This window comes from Balaenoptera borealis, assembly GCF_965194805.1.
Source record: "Balaenoptera borealis genome assembly, chromosome: 3".
Classification (NCBI taxonomy): Eukaryota; Metazoa; Chordata; class Mammalia; order Artiodactyla; family Balaenopteridae; genus Balaenoptera; species Balaenoptera borealis.
Window position 1 is genome coordinate 35982064 of NC_138866.1, and position 13360 is coordinate 35995423.

General features: G+C 43.4%; 1 protein-coding gene across 1 annotated transcript in view; it reads right to left on the bottom strand.

Moving 5' to 3' along the window:
- Positions 1-13360, bottom strand: part of LOC309626178 (uncharacterized protein) — a 167586-nt gene that overhangs the window by 8695 nt on the left and 145531 nt on the right. The window lies entirely within an intron of this gene.

Below are 13360 nucleotides of genomic sequence, written 5' to 3' on the forward strand. Positions count from 1 at the left end.
CACATTTCCTACTCCACAGTGCCCCCTGGAACTGGTCTTTCCAAGTTTGTTCACACTCTAACAGTACAGGTATATGTTAGAGATATTGTGGGTTCAGTTCCAGACCACTGCAGTAAAGCAAGACACAAACGTTTTGGTTTCCCAGTACATATAAAAGTTATATTTACACCATACTGCAGTCTAATAAGTGTGCAATAGCATTACATCTAAAAAAACAATGTACATACTTTAATTAAAATACACTTTATTGCTAAAAAATACTAACCATCATCTGAACCTTCAGTGAGTTGTAATCATTTTGCTGGTGAAGGATATTGACTCAATGTTGATGGCCACTGACTGATCAGAGTGGTGGTCGCTGAAGCTTGGGGTGGCTGTGGCTATTTCCTAAAATAAGACAACAATGAAGTCTGCCACATAATTTGGCTCTTTCTTAAATGAGCAATTTCTCTGTAGCATGCAATGCTGCTTGGTAGCATTGAACCAACAGTAGAACTTCTTTCAAAATTAGTCAGTCTTCTCAAAACCTGCCTCTGCTTTATGAGCTAAGTTTATGTAATATTCTAAATCCTTTGTTGTCATTTCCACAATCTTCACAGCATCTTCACCAGGAGTAGATTCCATCTCAAGAAACCACTTTCTTTTCTCATCAATAAGAAGCAACTCCTCATCCGTTCAAGTTTTATCATGAGATTGCAGCAATTCAGTCACATCTTCAGGCTCCACTTCTAATTCTAGTTCTCCTGCTATTTCCACCACATCTGCAGGGACTTCCTCCACTGAAGTCTTGGACTGCTCAAAGGCATCCATGAGGGTTGGAATCAATTTCTTCCAAACTCCTGTTAATGTTGGTATTTTGACCTCTTCCCATGCATGATGAATCTTGTTAACGGCCTCTAGAAAGGTGAATCATTCACAGAAGGTTTTCAATTTACTTTGCCCAGATCCATCAGAGGAATCACTGTCTATGGCAGCTATAGCCTTATGAAATTTATTTCTTAAATAATAAGACTTGAAAATCAAAATGACTCCTTGATCCATGGGCTGCACAATGGATGTTGTGTTAGGAGGCATGAAAACAACGTTCATCTCATTGTACATCTCCATCAGAGCTCTTGGGTGACCAGGTATATTGTCAATAAGTGGTAATATTTTGAAAAGAATCTTTTCTCTAAGCAATAGATCTCAACAGTGGGCTTAAAATATCCAGTAAACCATGTTACAAACAGACATGCTGTCATCCAGGCTTTTTTGTTCTTACAGAGCACAGGTAGAGTAGATTTAGCGTAATTCTTAAGGGCCCTAAGATTTTTGGAATGTTAAATGAGCCCTGGCTTCAACTGAAAGTCCCCAGCTGCATTAGCCCCTCACAAGAGAGTCAGCCTGTCCTTTGAAGCTTTGAAGCTAGGCATTGACTTCTCCTCTTCAGCTACGAAGTCCTAGGTGGCATCTTCTTCCAAGACAAGGCTGTCTTGTCTACATTGAAAATCTGTGTTTAGTGTAGCCACATTTATTAATGATCTTAGCTAGATCTCCTGGATAATTTGCTGCAGCTTCTACATCAGCACGCACTGCTTCACTTTGTACTTTTATGTTATGGTAATGGCTTCTTTACTTAAACCTCATGACCCAACCTCTGCTAGCTTCACACTTTTCTTCTGTAGCTTCCTTCTCTCAGCCTTCCTAGAATTGAAGAGAGTTAGGGCCTTGCTCTGGATTAGGCTTTGGCTTAAGGGAATGATGTGGCTGGTTTGATCTTCTCTCCAGACCACTAAAACTTTCTCCATATCAGGAATAAGGCTGTTTTGCTTTCTTATCATTCATGTGTTTACTGGAGTAGCACTTTTCATTTCCTGCAAGAACTTTTCCTTTGCACTCACACGTCGGCTGACTGTTGGGCGCAAGAGGGCTAGCTTTCAGCCTATCTCGGCTTTCAACATGCCTTCCTCACTAAGCTTAATCATTTCCAGCTTTGATTTAAATTGAGAGACGTAGGACTCTTCCTTTCACCTGAACACTTAGATGCCATTGTAGGGTTATTGACTGGCCTAATTTCAATACTGTTGTGTCTCAGGGAATAGGGAAGCCCGAGGAGACGGAGAGAGATGGGGAAAGGCTGGTTGGTGGAGCAGTCACAACACACACAACATTTATTGATTAAGTTCACCATCGTTTATGGGCACAGTTCATAGCACCACAAAACAATTACAGTAGTAACATCAAAGATCACAGATCACCAAAACAACTATAATAATAATGAAAAGGTTGAAATATTGTGAGAATTACCATAATGTGACACAGAAACACGATGTGAGCAAGTGCTGTTGGGAAAATGGCACCGATAGACCTGCTGGATATGGGGTTGCCACAAACCTTCAATTTGTAAAAAAAAAAAAAAAGCAGTATCTTGGAAGTGAAATAAAGCAAAGTGCAGTAAAATAAGGTATGCAACTGAATAGGGCCTCACTCTCATGAATTGATGGCAAAGGTCTCCTTAAGAGAAGCTAAACAGAAGACAGCAAAGCCACAAGTGGTTTAAGGTCACATGGAGTCACTGCTCAAATTTAGGAAGGAAATTCAGACTTACTCCAGGTCCCACCCCAACCCCCCCCCCCCCCCCGGTACTCCAACCTCCCAAGTATGCTGGGGAGGTCCCAAGAGGGGCGTTGGAGCCCCGGGAGAGCAGGTCCTGTTAGCCCAGCTCTCACTTCTGCCCACGGTTCTCACACTAATTCTAGCACCAGGGCCATTTACCAGACTCCAGGGAACCAGGCCACTTTCAATTGTCAATAGCATTACACTTGCCAGAGGAGAAAGGGACAAAGGAGGAGACTGAAGACAGTGCTTTAAAACAGAGGAAGAAAAAGATATCATTGGCCGTGCCCTAAGCCAAAAAAGCAAATGCCAGGAATAACTGTGAGAGTTGTGTGAAGCCAAGTCTGCGCAGACCAGACGGGCCCCGGGTGGAGGAGGAGGCAGGGGCTGAGGTGGTCTGAGGACGCAGAGCTAGCGCCCCAGGGGCAGGGCAGGAGGAGAGGGACATATCGTAAGCAACCTTAAAAGACTCGTTTTAGCATTCCGCAGGAAATGAGAAGCAGATGGGTTGGTGTGGAACTTGTTTACGTGCTATTGGTCTCCGCGAAGCTTCCAGGGCAGAGTTAGGATTGGAAAAAAGGGGTATTTTAGGCAAATATTGACATGGTCTCCATTCTGAGAAAGTGGGGCCTCTTTTAATTGGATCATCTTCCCCTTGAGATACAGGCATTTAGGCTGAAGGACCCTCATTGCCCCATACTAGGGCAGGCCTGGCTAGGGCAGTACTGACCTACTTGCACCTTCTTAAGGGAACTGAGTTAATACATCTTCTCTCTTGCTTTTACGTCACACCCTACTGGACAGAGAAGCGGAAACAGAGACCTGGACATGCAGAGGATAATGAAATGGTTCACATCAAAGGTCCTGAGGTTTGCAGAAGGCTTATTAGAACACAGATTACTGGGTCCCACCACCAGAGTTTCTACTCAGTAGAGCTAGGGTGGGGCCCAATGGCCACACATTGGATCACCTGGAGATTAAAATATACTGATGGCTGGGCCCTATTCCCAAAGATTCTGATATTAACTGATCTAGGATATGACTTGGGTATTGTCTAAAGCTCTCTCTATATTTCTAAGTTACAACCGAGGTCAAGATACATAGATCTATTTCTCTTTGACCTGCCATCGTCATTACATCCGTGGCTTAATTTCAACTTACCTTCAAAATATGGCCTCCAGATGGTTAGGAAGACAGGAGACCATGGGATCCAAATTTGGCATAAACTGAGATTTGGGAAAAGAGGCTAAAAAAAAAAAAAAAAATCACTTTCTGAGACACAAACTATTAAAAATCTATGTAAATGCAGGCAATTACTCTTTTATGTAATCTGTTCAGGAAATAGAGCTCCTAAAAAATGTTTTGTAAGTAAGTTGCTGCCAAGAGGCAGCGAAAGTAATCATCTTTAATGCTTATCAATCACTTACTATGTGCCATGCAGTCTTCCTAGTGCTTTTATTTTAAACTCATTTAATTCCCACAGTAACTCAAAGGTAGGGGGTATCATCATCCCCAATTTAACAAATGAGGAAACTGAGGCCCTGGGAGGTGAAGTAATTTGTCCCAAATCACACAGTTAACAAGTGACACAGCCGGCTCTCAAACTTGGTGTGCGTCTGAATTACCTACAGAGACAGTTCAAAATACGACGACCAGGCCCCATCGCAGATCAATTGGATCAGGATCTCCTGCGCTGGGTCTTTATCAAAATTGTTTTTAACAAACTACTGGAGAGTCAGTGGTTCACCAAGGTAAAGAGACCATTGTTAGGATTTTAAACAAAGGCTTTGAAATTAGATTACCCTAAGTTCAATTCTTTCTCCATCACTTATAACTGGAATCTTTGAACAAGTTACCTATGCTCTCTTCAACCTTTCCTTTCTTCATCTGGAAGTGAGAATGATTATAGTTTGGGGGATTGTTCTGAGGATTACGTGGGTCTAAGGCACAGAGCGCAGTGACAGGTCCACTGCCAGTGCAGCAGAAGGGCATTCTGAGACATTAACTAGGTCTTCCTTGCACCCATCAACACTGCACACTTCACTGTCCTCTCCCGCTGTGCCATCCAAGGCATGCCCTGTGCTAGGGAAAAGTGATGCTGCTACAGCTGGAATGCCAAGAAAGTCAGTGCTTAGCTTTTGATATTCAAGTTAGAGTACTGAACACAAGACTTAGACTTGGGAGAAAGGACTTTCTGAGCTTTCAACAACTATTTGAGCCTAACCAGTAGACAAATAAGACTGATCCAAAAAACTGTCCAAGATAACCAGCCCTCAGGCAGTCCAGTAGGGTTACTTGGACAGTAGGGATGCGTGGTCTCCAAGAGAGGCCCCAGCCCCCTGTCATCTTCCCAGGGTGAATCCCCTCAGAAGAGAGAGAAATGTGGTTGGGGGTAGAACACCAGATGAGCTTTGAGGAAACTGAGAATGGAGGAGGCTTGTGTCTACTTCCTATCTAGGGAGGGCAGCTAACCCCACAGATGTGCTTATGCCACATTGATATGGGGTCAACAGAGAAGAGGTGACTTTACACGTGATAGAGGAAGAGAACTCAGTGACAGCCTTGTTTCCTGTGGCCCCAAAGAGGTGTGGGAGAGGAGCTGAACCCTACTCATATTCTGAGAAGCTAGCTGAGAGTGACAGCCAGCAGCCCGAAGGAGTCACACCATGGAGGAACAACCATGGATGGCAGAACGAGCTGAGCAAACCAGATGGCCATGCAGCCACCTTTGAGGATAACTCTGGATGCCAGTGAGGAGGATCCCATGATCAAAGACAAGATGGGGCAGCTACTCATCTTGGGAGGTACCAACACAGAGCACATGGTGTTACATGGTCCCCCCTCTCTCACTCCAATCCCCCTGAGATTCCATCTAAAGTAGAGCAAGGGAGAGAATGTGAGTGTGAATTAATCTCCTTGGTAGTTACTAGATTAATTTTTCTGCATCACACAGAATGGGAGTCTGAGATGAAAACTATTCTCTTTTAGAAGATCAAAGAGACATATGTATGCACCTGAAACTATCTTGTAAAATTAACATCTACTAGTTAAGACTATCAAGTTTCCTAAACCGCAAAAGACATCTAGTATGACTCCCTCAAAATATAAATTGATTTAATCAGCAGAATCAGCAGATATCTTGGAAATGGCAGCATGTCTATGATGAGGAGTAAGATTTTGGTGACTTGTAAAAAATTTTTGAAAAATAAATATTGAGAAAGGAGAGTTTAAGCCCAACATTATTGCAACACTGCTGGGGGGAGAGAGAGACACTGCGTCTGACTGGATTGCTATTCCAGGTTCTGGGTGGTGTCCCTGTAGTCAAACACCCAGGGTTCCCATGTTCTACTGCAGCCTGGACGCATAGCCCATGAGCCTGCTTTACCGCTTTATTACAAGGTGGGATCCACCAACCATGACAAACTTGGTTTTCCAAACACCTAAAGGACAGTGGTACAGATAGTAGGCGCAAGGACTCTGATACGTGGAAAGGTGTACCCTGCCCTGAAAATCCACACCCTGGCATTCTGACTTATAAAATAAGTCTCTGGTGAGTTAATCAATGGAAGCCTCCTAGATTGGGTGGCCAGATTTGGCAAATAAATAAACAAATATTGCAGGGGACATACTTATACTAAAAAAATATTCATTGTTATCTATCATATTTAACTGAGTGCCCTGTATTTTTTCTGTCAACCCTACTAGAGCCTGCTCACTGCCAAGTGGACTGATAAAATGGAGGTCCTGCATACACACGACTGAGAGCCAGTGCTGCCTCTGAGACCACCTTCACCAACACCCTATGGAGGGCTCACCTAAGGTACCAGCCCGGGGTTAGGGTTAGTCAGTCTCTCTCTCTCTCTGTCTCTTAATCTTTATTCACTCAAAACCTTCTCTTCATTTATACACAAAGTAAATAACCTCCCTTATTAAGCTTCTCAAGTCTTTTACTACCTGTTCATTCCAAGACCAAATTTACAACCTGGGCAATAAATGCATAAAATTGAAAGCCACTTCTTGGTGGCTTCCAAGGAGGTAATTAACATTATCAACAACATCTATTATGTTGTAAGATTAGTTTCTTCCCTGCAGTTGCTAGTTAAATATGAAGTTTTATTAATCTTTTGACGAAGAAGTTTTCTGTCCCTTGACCTGAGTTTTATCTTTTCCCTGATTTTTGACTCGACCACAACCCTAGTCTTTATCATCCTTTGCATGCTGGGATCCCCAGCCTTCAGACCACCTTACAGAAAACTCGGACGCCAGTGGGGAGGACCCCATGATCAAAGACAAGATGGGACAGCTACTTGATGGATCTCTGTAGGGCCATTTCATTTGTGCCTAGGGAAAAATTAAAGTAGGAGGAGCACCACAGAACAAGCAGAGGAGCAGATTTGGTTTACGATTCAGTGAGCAAGAAAACATCTTTCTCTTTATCCAAGCCAGCTCTCCTTCTCGGCACTAACATATCACAGGATATCAGTGTCTTATACTTGACTGCGTCTTCCCTCTGTCATCTTCTAAAGAGGTCTCTGCCCATAGAGAGGAAATATTGATTCATTATCCCCAGACCAGTTGGAGCTAAGTTCATGCTACTTGACTCAAGCCATCATCAAGCTCCTCCATTCTAGATATAAACTGCAATTTTTGCTAAGGAACTTAAAGAGTGTCTCGGGTGAAGTAGGATTTAGGTCGTTCCTCTGGAATTCTGATTTTAATTCATTGCTGGCATTTCTGAAGTAGTTTATGGTGAACATCTGAGATAAATGAGTCATCTCAGTCCTTCTATTTCTTCTATTTCCTATTATTTTCTAACTTAAACATTTCAGAACTAAGAATTAATATATCTTCCCAATGCTGGAAACAGGCAAGTCATTCTGTAAAATATATTGAGAAATTAATGGACTTCCATCTGGGGAGAAGTAAACAAAAGTAGATTATATATATGCCTGTTTTTCTATAGACCTACAGTATTGGGAGCTGAAGAATGGTTGAGCAGTTCTAAGCCAGGCTTGTCATTAGGTTAAAAAAAACCCAACCAGCCAACCACCAATTTGGTTTTTCTCCAACTGTCAGCTGGAAGCAGGGAGAAGTGAAATGTTAAACTGAACCAAAAAGCGATGTGGAGTTTTTTGAGGGGTGTTTTAAAGAGCTAAAAGGTGCCCCTTGTTCTCCACCAAGTCAACCGTCCTCAGATTCTGGGCTCCCAGGAGAGGTTGGAAGAAATCCCTGCTCCCATTGTGGCTGTCGCCTTGTTTGGTGAAATAGATGTGATTAGGAAACTTCTTCAGATCCATCACCCAGGTGGTTTGGGGGACAGAGGTGACCAGAAGCAAGGCACAGAGGGGGCTAAAAACTCCTTCCATGGTGAGCACTTGACAGCAGGCAGGACCAACTACATTATCAACCTCAGCGTCTGCTCTTCTCCCGGTCCAAAGTGCAAACATTCTCCCCTAGCTATGGCACAAGAACACTATGAGAGGCATCCAATCCATTCCTGTATAAATGTATCTTCACACCACATATGGTATTTTGATAACTAATATGAGTACAGCACCCTACATTTGTAAAGTGCTCTCAGATACATGATATTATTTGATCTGGTTATATACAGGCCTTATCAAGATGAGCAACTACCAGCAGCAATCAGGAAACAGTGGGGGCACTGACATTCCCCACAACCACCGGGTCAGAGAAACCCATCAGTATGATCTGACAAAGAAATTCAGTTGATTTGATAACTGAAAAAAAGAAAACTGCAGGATAGTTTGTACATCGTGAGCCCATTCGTGCAAAAGAAATATGGTTATGGCTATATATGTACATACACAGATAGCTTTATTTGTTGTATCTATACTCACATATGCAAATATATATAGATACATGTATATGAGTATACATTCAAATGTTTATATATACAATTTTACAATGAATATTATTATTTTATGTTGTTAATTTTATTTATATATTTTCCATAACAGCTTATGGAAAAAACCCGAACGAATCTTTTGGCCAAACCAATATATTTATAATATTTATAATATATGATATTTTATAATTAAAGAACATTATAACAAGGTATGTTTAAGAAAAAAGCTAATTGGTGTTAGCATTTCTTTTTCCCACCCTCACTTAAGGGAAGAGAAGTGGTTGTTGTTAAAGGTGTAGATTGTACTGTATTTGGAAAACAGGCCTTAAAAGGGAGGACTCTGATAAGGCCAGGACCCCACTCCAGTAGTTTTGTCCCCTTGGCCCTATACAAACCCCATGTTGCAGAGGGCTAGCATGACAGCTGTGTTGTTGAAGGACACCTTCTGTTTCTGAGAACAACTCAAACTCATCCATGGGTGGTTCAGTCCATGCTTGAGTCAGAGGATCAAAAATATAAGGCTGTACATACCCTCTCTCTGATCAACTAATCATACAGCCGCAGATGTGCACATATTAGGGTTAAAAGAGAAAACGATGGCAAGTCCTGCACCAACTTCCAGGAAGGTAAACAGGTGGAGTGGGAAAAATAGGGGATACGAATCGAGCACTTGTGAGTTTGAACCCCAGCTCTGCTGCTTACTTACTTGTGTCCACAGGCATGATCTTAGGCTCTCTGGGCTTCAGTTTCCCTCTGTGTTAAATGTGCCCAATAACACCTATATCACAGGATTATTTCACATACACATCTCAAGTGACACTCTCTAGAAAGGATGCTGAAGGCTTGGTTGTCAGAGCACACCAGGCGACCAATCAGATTTTGCTGATATCCCACATTCACTGCATCAGATAGAATTTCTGCTTCTTTGTGTACATTGTAGGGTTACTCCCATGCATTCGTCACAAGTGTGAACAAATTGGGTGTGTTTTGTTTGCCAGGAAGTAACACTGTCACTCCTTCTACAAACAAACCAACACTAGAGGTTGCAGTTTTGCAAATAAACCCCACATCCTTCTAAAATGAAGGAAGCTTTGAGAGACCATCAGGGGAAGGAAAGAGACTCCCCCAGTCCGCTCCCTTCCCTTTTCTAACGTAATCTTCATTAGAAGTCAGCCACCTATCCCACCCTTACACTTCCAAACACCAAGAATACCATACCTAGGGAAACGGACCCTGAAAAACATGACAGGTCTTCCTAGCCATCTGGGAAATTCTCTAGAAAAAGGAGGTTTGGGTGCAAGGAGATTCAATTTGCAAGAAGTTATACAATCTCTTTAGTCCTCAATTTCCTCAGCTGTGAAAGAAAGAACTAATGATTCCTAAATTCTCTTTGAGTCCTAACATGTTATGACTATAATCCTCTCTCTCAATCCTCTCTGCTCTGTTCCCATTGCTCCACCCTGGTTTGTGCAATCAGCTCTTCCCTGGGTTGTCGCAACTGCCTCTAGCCTTGCTCCTCCAAAATCATGCTTCACATAGCTTGCAAGATGATCTCTCTAAAATGCACATCTGCCTCAGGTACTTTTGTGACTCTCCATTACCTCCAAAATAAATTCCAGTTTCTCAGCACAAGCCTCAAAGACGTGTCTACCTTCCCAGCATCATCTGTCACATCGCTTCTCCTGTAACTGAGCAAGCAGAACTCCTTAGAGCTCCTCTCTCACCTCCACGCTTTGCTATTCCCTTTGAATGGGATGTCCCTCCCCACATCTGCCCAGCCAACTCTTCTTTCAAAGTTAGCTCAAGTAGCACATCCTCCAAAAGGCAATTAGATGCCTCTCCTCTGCACCCCAACAGGACCATGTGAAATCATTGCATCAGAGTGTAATATTTTCATCCAGCATTTAGAGTTGTTGTTTCTGAGTAGAGGCTGGCTTTCTGCTCTGGCAAAGGACGCAGTGCTAGCAGCATCCCTGGTGCAGATGACACTCATAAAAGGGGCAGGTACGCAGCCCCTCTGTTCTCTCTGGATCATGCAGAGAGGCAGGGTCGGGGGTGGGGGGTGGCTGCATGTGCTGTGGAGCAGCACTCCTAAGGAGGAATCACTTGTTGCTCTTCCTTTTCATAGGTCAGCTTGAGAGGGGCTGTGCTGGGGGGGTAAATATCTTGGGGTTCAGACACTAAGCAGTGTGAGCTTAGGGGCCCACTGCTTAGGGAAGTGCTTGAAATGCCCAGCTTGAGGTCTCCTGGTCCCACAGGAAGTTGAGATTGGGTACAGCCGGTCCCCTTGTTGGAGAAAGAGGGAGCTAGCCCACTGCCCGGCAACCCAAGGAAAATCTCCTGGGATAATACATTGGTCAGTCCTACTGGTCAAACCACACTTCCTACACATATGCCCCCAACCTACTATATAAGGTACCTAGTACCTAGTATTTTAGAAGTGCTCAATAAATAATTACAGATGCCACTTATTGAGGGCCTATTACATGCCAGTAACTTGATATATTTTATTCCTAGTTCTCACAATGACTATACAAGATAGGTATTATTAGTTCCATTTTACAGATGAGGAAACTGAAGCTTGAGAAGGCTAATCGACTTGCCTAAGATCATATGGCTAGTAAATGGTGGAGCTGGAATGTGAACTGAAATCTCGATCACTCCAAAACCAGTGCTCTTTCCCCCCAAGCTATGTAGCCTCTCAGGATGATGTTCTCTCCCTCTCTCTGCAGGGACTCATCACTTATTTTGCTCAAATCCATGCCTTGAGTGCCCTCCTACTGAAATGTGTTCCTCCAGTGAGGCCTCTGGACTCTTCTGCCTCATTATCAGCTGACCTGCAGTTTTTTCCTTACCTTCACCCAGTCTGATCTGCTCTCTACCCTCCAAACCCAGTGTGTACTTGAACTCGTCTGCTGTTAGTAGAAGTTCCAAGTAAGTATATGCTATGAAAAGTCAGGAGCAGGAACAACAAGGCGTCTTGGAGACAGGAACCAAACGTGATTCTTTGGCAGGGCCCTCGGAGACAGAATGACCCCCGTTTAGCCATGTCTGGGCCCTGAAGTGGGAAAGGCCTCTGGCCTTTTCACTCAGCATGATGTCCAGGGAATGACCCAGAACATGATGACTCTGGCAGAGGTAGCTGCTCTATTCCCCAGGCACTTGTAAACCCGAACAATCACCATCTTCCTCCCCCATTCCTCATCAAAAGCTTTTATTAAATAGCCTAATTATTAAACAAGGCAGGTGGAAGAGAAAGGTAGGAAATTGGAGGGTTGAACTGAGCTTTTTCAAAAGCCAGAAAAATGACTCAGCGTGTGTAACACCTCATTTGGAGAACAGAGTGGATGTTCCTGATCCAGCCGGGTGCATTGTTAAACCTGTGGAGAGAGATAGGGAACAGACCATTTTTTTTCTCTCTCAGTCACACATAACTGCGAGCTCAGAGCCGAACTGGTGAGCTTCTAGAATAAATCCAGAAGATTTATTTTCCCAACAAGGGCCAAAGAACTGACAGAATCACAGGAAAGAAAAATATATACTATCTGTTCAAGTCAGTGTTTAGAATATTCTAAGTGGGAGGACATTTTATTAGCAAATCCACTAGACTATAAGCTCCTTGAGGTAAGAAATTGTGCTCTATTTATTCTTGATTCTAGGATGGAGTCCAGTGCCTGGCACATAGTGGGTGCTCAATAAATGTTCACTAGAATAAAGCTGAAGGCAGGAGCTGAATCTTGTACAACTTTGCATCCCTCTCAGTGCCTAGCACTTAATGAATGAATGACAGGGGCACTAATGAATGACAAATGACGTTTTAGACTTGCCTTTGAAGAAAAGCATATGCCTCTGCAAACAGCGGTATCATCTCCTGAATTATTCAAGAAGTCTGTGTTCACTTCCTAATTACATCTTGATTTTTACCTCCTCAGAAGGCAGAACTTTTGCTAAAATAATCTGGCTGCTAATAAGAAACAGCTCTGCTGGCTTTTTTTCATCCTCATGAAAAAGCCAATCAGTCCTGAACTTCTGGAGCCACCAAGGCACAGGCCAGGCTCCTTGGATTCTCCTGGGAGCTGGTCTAATTTGCCTCTAGCTTTTCCAGTTCCCTCCCTTCTACTCTCTCCTGTCCTCCTTGTTCTGGGTCTCACGCCAGCTGAGTTTTGACTCCCTTTGTCAAGCAGCTCCGCTTCTGCCAATCCAGTAAACCTCACCTCTCTCAGTTTAGCTTATGTACAGAGACAGTACACCAGAAACATATGGATAGTCAAGAAAGCACATAATGTGTAGGAAACTGAGGCAGGAGCAGGGAGAGGCAAGAGCTCTTCCTCACAAGTATCCTGAGCAAGGGCTTGAGGGCCATGCTGGTTTTCTTTCCCTCTCACAGAGACAGGTGCAAGTCACTGATGGGGCTTCGTGTGGGAGCTGAGTCTTATACAGCTTTGCATTCCTCTCAGTACCCAGCACTAAATGAATGAATAATGTATTAGCTCCCCTCACAAATACATAAAACCTCTCTATTTCACAGCTGAGGGATGGAAACTCAGAGAGCTTAGTAGATCAGCCCCTCCAGGCTGAGCTAGGTTCCCCTTCTCCGGGCACCCTTCGTGGGACCTTACCTTAGCATTTATCACAATGGGATATCGTTATTCGTTTATATATCATTTTCTACTCAATTTTCTGTGTGCTCCCTGAGGGCAGAAACTGTGTCTTTCATCTTTGCACTTCTCAAGGATAAAGCCCTCAATAAAAGTTTGCTGAATGAATGACTTGCTCAGGGTCACCCAGCTAATACAAGGCTGAGCTGGGACCAGAACCAAGACCTCTGTCCCCCCAAATCCTATATCCTTGCTGTCCTAGCAGGACACTTTCTGGAAGAAAGTGGGAAGTGGACCT